We start from the raw sequence: 9,256 nt of genomic DNA on the forward strand, positions 1-9,256 counted from the left end.
AATATTTTCTCAGAGTTGTGCATCTAGTAAATAGTAGAGCCCATAGTAAACCAACAGATTGAGAATTGTTTTAGATGATATGGAAACTGATAAGGAACCATTTTCAATACAAGAAGGGATTCTAACATCCAACTTTGGAAAAGAAAACAGACTTTTTATTTGTCTAAAGTATTCTGAGGTGGGGATGGGAAAAGAGGTAGTTGCAACTTTATATAGTCTGAATATTGCAATTCAATAAATTTTAAAATGTTGGCCTTCCAAGTTTTATAATCTGTAATTCACAGAGGCACTAGAGTGGTACCTACCAATGTCTGTGTTAAAAAAAGAAACTAGGAATAAAGTTTAAGCATCTGTTAAGCTGTAATTATTTCTTTATTCAGAGACTATTGGAGACTAGTTTTTTGTTGTTTTAAAAGAATGCTTATAATCTTTTAAAAAAATCATCTTTATTAATGATGGCTGCTTCAATATTTTATTTAAGTTTCATTTTTTTAATATTAACTCACTCATTACAAATTCTAGTTCTTTTTTTTGCCCTTTACCTGACCTATCACTTCCCAAATGCCCTTCTTTCCTCCCCACAATCTCTAGTATCTTTAGGTTTGTTCTTTCCTTCTGAAAGTTCAATTATTGTTGTGTGCGCTCTCTCTCTCTCTCCCTCCCTCCCTCCTTCCCTCCCTCCCTCCCTACTTCTTCCTTAGCACCCAATTATGAGTGAGAACATGTGGTATTTATCTTTCTATGTCTGGCTTATTTCACTTAACACAATTTTCTCCAGACTTACCCATGTCACTGCAAATGGCAGAATTTCATTCTTTTTTATGGCTAAGTAGTAGCATTACATTGTGAAGACATAGCACATTTCCCCAATCCAGTCATTCATTGATAGATACTTGGGTTTGCTCCAGATTTTGGCCACTGTAAACAGAACTGTGATGATCACAGGAGTGTAGGTATCCCTTTGACATGATGATTTCCATGTCTTTGGATATATACCCAGTGGTGGGATTGCTGGATCATATGGTAATTCTATCAATAGTTGTTTGAGGAAACTCCATACTGTTTTCCATAATGACTGTGTCAATTTACAGTCCCAGCAACAGTGTACAAGACTTCCTCTTTCCCCATATCCTCACCAGCATTTGCAATTTTTGGTCTTTTTAATAATGGCCAGTCTAAGGAGGGAGAGATGATATCTCAATATCACTATTCTCTCAGTGATGGAGATGCAAGGATTACTCATAGCCCAACTTCATGAAAGCAATGAGAGGCCCAGAGGGACTAAACCAAGATAAGTCTCACAAGAAAGAAGAGAATAGGTGCAGCCCCAAGCTTGGGCTTGTCATCTTTTATTTCAGTGTCAAGATATTGACTATGTAACAAACTAATTATAGTATCAAAAGAAATACTGAAAGGAGTGTGTGAACAGGACAGAAAATGATCTCAGTGTTCCCTACTGTTCAATTGGAACATTTTTTCTGTTTACAGTGTGTGCTGTTTTCAGAACATATAGTTCTGATCCTGTGTACTTAAGGCTTTTGCCCTTAGTTCACTACCTATTCTAATCAGACCCTTCTGTTCCCATATCTCAGTGTGGTTTTGATTTGCATTTCCCTGATAACTAGTAATGTTGAGCATTTTTTCATGTACCTGTTGGCCATTTGTATGTCTTCCTTTGAAAAATTTCTATTCAGCTCCCTTGCCCATTTTTAAATTGGATTTTTTGTTTTGTTTTGTTTTTTATTACTGTACAATTGTTTGAGTTCCCTGCATATTCTGGATATTAATCCCTTGTTGGATGCAGAGTTTGCAAATATTGTCCCCCATTTAATAGGTTTCTCTGATGATTGACCCATTCATTAGTATATAATGACCTTGTCTCTTTTTACTATTTTTGGTTTAAATTCTATTTTATTTTTTATAAGAATAGGAATATCTGATCATTCTTGGTTTCCATTTGTATGGCATATCTTTTTCCATCTGTTCACTTTTAGTCTCTGTGTGTCTTAACAGGTGAGGTGGGTCTCTTGAAGACACCATATAGTTGGGTCTAGCTTTTTAGGCCATTTAGTCTATGTGTTTTGAATGGGGAATTTAATCTAAGTGCATTTAGGGTTGTTATTGTTAAGTATCGCTTTACTCCTGTCATTATATTGTTTATGTTTAGATGTTTTAAATATCATTTGGTCCTTTCTTTAATTTATTTTTCATCAATGTTATTTTGATTTTTGAGGTGACATGATTTAGCTTCTTTCTCTTTCTTGTTTGTGTTTTTGTCCTACCAGAAGTTTTTGCTGTGTCTTGTGAATTTGTGATAGTGATTATCATTTTTCAGATCTGGGCACGGGACTCCTTCAAGAATTTCTTTCAGGACTGGTCATGGTAATGAACTCCCATAATTTTTGTTCATCTGGGAAATACACATTTCTCACTCATTTCTGAAGGATATCCTTACTGGACAACGAATTCTTGTCTGGAAGATTTTTCCTTTAGTATTTTGAATAGACCATCTCATTTTGTTTTTGCCTAAAAGTTTAAGTTGAGAAGTCTGCTGTTAGTGTGATGAGGGCTCTTTCTCTTTTCTTTTCTCTTTTTGTTTTTATTTATCTTTCTGCCTTTCTCTTGCTGCTTTTAGAATTCTCTCTCTTTGACAATAATGAGTCTTAGACATGATCTTTTTGAATTGAATCTATTTGGGGATCTTTGGGCTTCCTGGATCTGGGTGTTTGCATTTCTCCCCATTCATGGGAAGTTTTCTGTTATTATTTTATTCAATGGGTTTTCCATGCCTTTTTCTTCTCCCCTTCTGAAACACCCATGATTTGGATGATGGTGTGCTTGAGATTGTCTGCTTGCTCTCTTAGATTTTGTGTATGTTTTTAATATTCTTTTTTCCATTTTTTTCTTCGTCTGCATGCGTTATTTCAGGAAGTCCATCTTTTAGGTCTGAATTTCTTTCTTCACTCATTCAAACCTGCTATTCAAAATTTCTTCTCTGTTTCTTATTTCATTGAGTGAATTCTTCAATTCTACAGAGTTTTACTACTTTCATTTTTTTTGTCTTTTTCATGACCGGCACTCAGCCAGTGAGTGCACCTGCCGTTCCCATATAGGATCGGAACCTGCGGCGGGAGCGTCGCTGCGCTCCCAGCGCCACACTCTCCCGAGTGCACCACGGGCTCGGCCCACTACTTTCATTTTTAATGTATTAATCTCTTTGTAAATTTCCCCTGTACTATCCTAGATTTTTTTCTTGTTTTCTTCTATTCTCTAATTGATTATTCCCTTATATCTCTCAGTTTTCTTAAGATCATTGCTCAGAACTTCTTTTCAGACATTTCAAGTGTTCCCTGCTCTATACTGTCTGGTACTTGAGAGCTAACATAATTCCTTCAGTAGTGTGGTATGTTCTTGTTTATTTGTAGTTCTAGTATTTTTTTATGTTTAGTCACCGGGTAGGACACTTGTTTCTTCTGTTATTGTGGAGTGCGCTATGAGGAAAAAGACTTCTTCCTTTTTTTGTTGGTTTCACTGGTGACTCATTTTGTTTCAAAGTAGTTAATTGTGTGTGTAGTTGGCTGCCTTGCCTCCTGTTCAGGTAGTGGGCGGGTCTCTCTGGGGCTCAGCTGGCATAGGCTGCTGGCAGTGGCACACACAGCGGGAGCCAGTGCTCACCTGGGCTCCCAGTTGGGTGGTGGTGGGCCTCTTCAGAGCTTGGGTGGTAAGGGCCAGTGGTGGGGGCAATAGTGTGCATGCTGGCTGGGGCCAGTGCTCACCTAGACTCCTACTCATGCTCTGGGTGGGCCTCTCTAGGGCACAGCCAGCCTGGGCTGGTGGCAGTGGTAGCAGCATGCACACATGTGGGACAGCATTACATGGGCTCTCTTTCTTGCAATGGGCAGGCCTTTCCAGGGCTTGGGTGGCATGTGGCAGCTGTAATGGCATGTGCCCATGGGGTGGTACTCATCTGTGCACGTGCTTAGTTGGTGGGTGGGCGTCTCTGAGGCTCAGGCAGCATGGACTGGTGGCAGCAATGGTAGTGATATATGCCAGCTGCTCAGCTCTTTCCTTGGCTCCCACTCAGGTGATGGCAGACCTCTCTGGGGCTCAGGCAGTGGCACCCTCATTATGTTTTGAAAGAGGAAAATGTTTCCATTTACTTCTTAGAGTCTTCTCTTTCTACTCTTCCTAATTTATATACTGCTGAATGACACATCTGAGTTTTTAAATTAAGTTGGACTTCTTTGCCAACAATTCTAACTGTGCTTCACACCAAAATTTTACTAAAATTGTGATAATTAAAATGTGGGATTGAATGAATATTTGTAGGAAGAATACAAATTTTTTATTATTTGTGCTTGTTTATTGCATTAACACTTAATTTCCCAGAAGCTTTCTTAGATGATGATTGAGACAAAGCTCCAGGACAGTGCCAAAGAACAAAATTACTACAAATTTAATTAAAGATCTCAGTTGGCTTTATTGTGACTCTAGAACCAGACAACATGTTATTTCATAAAATAGAATAAGTGTTCCAAAGACCTAAAAAAAAAAGGTTGATTTTATAGACAGAAAAAGGGGTAAATAAAGCAGAAACAAAGTATAAAAAGTGATTGGTCATTGCAAAGTTACTTTCCTTGTAAGGTGGGGACAGGGAGACATCAAAAAGAAGATAACTGACTAGTTAACATAAGGTTACTTCAGGCTATTGCTTTTGTGTAAGGATTAAATCAGGGGTTACTTCATCATCATACCTATTCAGAATTTAAACTGGTCTGTTAAGGAAATTGGCTATTGCCTCTTTCTCCTGATTTTTCAGGAGATCAGACCAAGTCTAAGTGACCTGAAACTTAGCAAGCGTGACTTCAATTCGGTATTTAGTCTGTTTTGGGGACCTAGTGCAAGAATATAGTACAAATCACTGGCCTCCAATAATTTTATTTGATGAGTGACCTTGGCTCCATCGACAAGAGAGTTCTGAGTACTTATTAGGTCACATCTAATAGTCATCTTGTTAGGGGCAGAGGAAGGGTTTATAGTCTTCCCCATCACAAGACTCATTGGTTAGGGACAGCCCCTTAAATTCTTCGGCTTTTTCTGTGCTCTTGGAGAATGTAGACTCAGTAGTCTATAAGTATTTCTTGGTCAAAGAACCAGTGGTGACATGTGCGTGATGGATGTATACTTATTGAATCTGGTGCTTTATCTCTGTTATTTCCACATGATTTATTCCTCCTGCTTCCATCAGCACATTCTAGAGTTCCCAAAGATATTTTCAGCAGATAACGGTGCTCAAGTTTATAATAAGTTCAAGTTTTGCTGTGTGTTCTTTGTAAATCAAATATCAGAGACCACCTATTTCTTAATACAATGATTGTTTTTAGGCTATCATTCCACATTCAGACAATTGCCTTTAGAGAAAGAAATTAGGAGTGAAATAATTTAACTAGAAAAGATAGTTGTTATAAAAAAACCTAAAATTTTAAATTGCTAACATAGATTATAAATGCAAAACCTATGTGACTGCCTGTTCAGCAACTTTAATACATTTTTAAAATAGATGATGTTTTTAGGGATTTGTCAAATCTATTAAGATTGTACCTATAAAGATGAGAATCAATGCAAGGAAAATGTTCCTAAGTTCCAGGATCTTTCATGAGTGCCTGGCTTATTTAATCATTGTAGAAATCTTCTAAAATAAGTTTTTTTACTATTGTTTTAGATATGAGGAAAGTAAGGTTAGAGAGATGATTGATGGATTTTGGACATGGCCAGCACCATTGTGTGCACAATAAGCACCAGCACGAAATAGCAACTGGCCTTGTCTTTCACTCCAGCACCAAGCACCTCCCCACTTCCCTTTACAAGAAGCCTCCTGACTTAGAAACAACTTTCCAGCTTCTGCATCACCGCAGGTCTCCACCCAGTTACATCAACCTAATGGTCGCTCCCTCCATGCATTTCACACCCAAAAGCTAATATAAACTCTTGAAAACCCATTGTTGAGACATGCCGCATTTTCAGGGCAGCCACAGGCTGCCTGCCACTTTGACCACAGCCCTGCAGATTTCTCTCTTTAATAAAGCTTGAATGGTACCCAGCATCTTGGCTCACTTTCTTTCAATGATAAGTGTTTATTCAATTATATTTACAAGACATCCACTGTGTGGTGGCAAAGTATAGAAACATAAACTTTCCCTTCCTCAAGCTTATATGCATTGAGGAAAATGGTGAGGAAAGGGTGAAATAAATAAATACATAAATAGAAATTATGATAAGTGCCATAAAAGAAAAACAAAACAACAATATTTAAGGGGATAACTATGGTGTAGAAGTAAGAGAGTCGGAGAAGTCTTCAGTGAAGAAGTAACTTTTAATCTGTGACCTCGAGGATAAAATAAGCCAGTGTAGTGAACTATAGAGGAAGGGAAAGAGGTTAGAGAATTTGGGGAAGTAAAACAACAGCAGTGGGGAGGTACGTGGCCAGTATATTAGTCCATTTCATGTTGCCTATAAAAAAATAACTGAAACTGGGTGATTTGTAAAGAAAAACAACATTTATTGCTTACACTTTTTCAGGCTGGGAAGTCCAAAGTCCATTTGGTGGAGGTGACAGTAACCTAAGGGTCTCACATTGCAAGGTGGTGGAAGCAGAGAGAGCAGAGACAGACAGAGACAGACTCTCCTCTTTTAAAGCCTCAGAACTATGCCCCTGACCACCATTTTTAATCCATCCACCACTGCATGGTCTTCAATCCAATCACCTTGCCAAGGCTCCACCTTTCAATTACCGTAATAGTATTTCTCACCCTCTTAACAGTAACAGTAGGGGCTGTTTCTAATACATAAAACTTGGGGGACATAATTCAAGCTTCAGTGTGTTTGGGAGGTACATAATTAAGTCCACTACAGCCAGCAAAAGGGAGAGTGGGGTAAAAAGACAGACAAATGGATAAGAGCTAGAAACATCTCAACCAAGAACAGGCAAACTGTTGTATGGACTAAATACAACCCAGCACCTGTTTTTGTAAATAAATATGTTTTAAATGATTTTTTAATTATTTAAAAATTCACATAGAAAATTTACCATCTTAACTATTTTTAGGTATACAATTCAGTGGTGTTAAGTACATTATGTTGCAAAACTGAACTCTATGTATTAAATAATAACTTAATTTACCCTTTCCCCAGCCAGAGACTCATGCCAGATGCAGCTGTTCCAGAATTGTGAACCACATAAAACTCTTTTTCTTGTCAATTATCCAGTCTCTGGTGTTCTGTTTTAGCAACAAAAAATGAACAAATATAACTTTATATAGGTAGAATCTTACAATGTTGCTCTTTTTGTGATGACTTATTGCACTTAGCATAATATCCTCAAAATTTATCCAAGTCTTAACATGTGTCAGAATTTTCTTCATTTTTTAAGGCTGAATAATCTTCTATTGCGTATATATTCCACATTTTGTTTCTCCACTCATCTGTTAATGGACACTCTGCTTCTACAAATTTTGTTATTGTGAATAATGCTGCTATGTACATAGGTGTACCAAATTCATTCAGATTTTGACTTCAATTTTTGGATATATGCATAGGAATGAAATTACTAGATCATATGGTAATTGTATTTTTAATTTTTTTAGGAACTACTGTAACACTTTTCCAGCTGCTCCACCATTTTACAATCCTACCAGCTGCACACAAGTATTCCAATTTCTCCACATTTTCTTTGACTTTTGTTTTCTGGTAGTATTTATTCTAACAGGTGGGAGGTGATATTTCATTGTAGTCTTGATTTCATTTGCCTGATGATTACTGATGTTGAGCATTCTTTCCTATGCTTATTATCCATTTGTATCTTTGAAGAAACAGCTACTCAAGGCCATTTTTGACTTTGTTTTTGTTAAGTTGTTAGAGTTCTTTATATATTCTGGGTATTAAGCTTGTAACAAACCTAGGATCTGGGTCTGTTTACCCATTCTTAGGGCCTTTCACTCTACTGATTGTGACATTTTATGTGCAGAAGTTTTGACTTTGATGCAATGTAATTTATTTAAACTTTATTGTCAGTGGTTTTAATGTATATCCAAGAAATCACTCCCAAATTTAATGTTATCAAGTTTTTCTCCTGTTTTCTTCTAAGAGTTTTATGGTTTTATTACTTATGTTTAGTTCTTAATCCAATCTGTGTAAATTTTTGTATATAATGTTATGTAAATGGTCTAACTTTATTCTTTTGCATGTGGTTATGCTGTTTTCCCAGCACTATTTATTGAAATGACTGTCCTATCTCCAGTGGATGATACTAACACCATTGTCATGATTTATTTCACCATGTATGTGTGAGTATATTTCTAGGCTCCCTATTCTATTTCATTGGTCTATACATCTGTTTCTCACTGTTTTGATTACTACATTTTTGTTATCAGTTTTAGAGTAAGGTGGTGTGAGATATCCCACTTTGTCTTTTTAATCTGTTTTTTTTTTTTTACATGGTAATTGTACATATTTATGGAATACAACATGATTGAACACATACATGCATTCTATAATGTTCAAATAAGGGTGCTAAACATTTTTTTGTTTTCTGAAATATGTATCATTTCTTTGTGACAACAACATTCAAAATACTTTTTTCACCTATTTTTGAAATATACTACAAAATAATTTTTATTATAATTAAAATTCTGAACAATAGCACACCAGAATTTATTCCTTCAAACTCTTTACCTATTTATTCCTCTACCCATTTACCAGTCTGTCTCCCTTCCCTCTACCCCTCTCTTTTCCAGCCCCTGTTAACCACTATTCTACTCTCTGCTTCTATTAGATCAACTTTTTTACATTTCAGATATGAATGACACCATGCATTATTTATCTGCCTGAGTGTGACTCACTTCACTTATAATATCCTCTAGGTTCATGTTGCCAGAAATGACAGGATTCAATTAATTTTATGGCTGCATAGCATTCCAATGTGAATATATAACACATTTTCTTTATCCATTCATCCATTGAAAGACACTTGTGTTGATTCCATTGTTAACTATTATGTACAGTGCTGCAATAAACATAAGAGGGCATATATCTCTTCAACATGCTGATTTTGTTTCTTTGTAATATATACACAGTACTGGCTTCATATGGTAGTTCTATCTTTAATTTTTGAATAACCTCCATGCTGTTTTCCATTATGACTGTACTAGTTTGCACTCCCACCAGCAGCGTATAACAATTCCTCTTTCTCCACATACAT

Source organism: Cynocephalus volans, chromosome Y (genome assembly GCF_027409185.1).
Source record: "Cynocephalus volans isolate mCynVol1 chromosome Y, mCynVol1.pri, whole genome shotgun sequence".
In the NCBI taxonomy this organism is placed as follows: domain Eukaryota; kingdom Metazoa; phylum Chordata; class Mammalia; order Dermoptera; family Cynocephalidae; genus Cynocephalus; species Cynocephalus volans.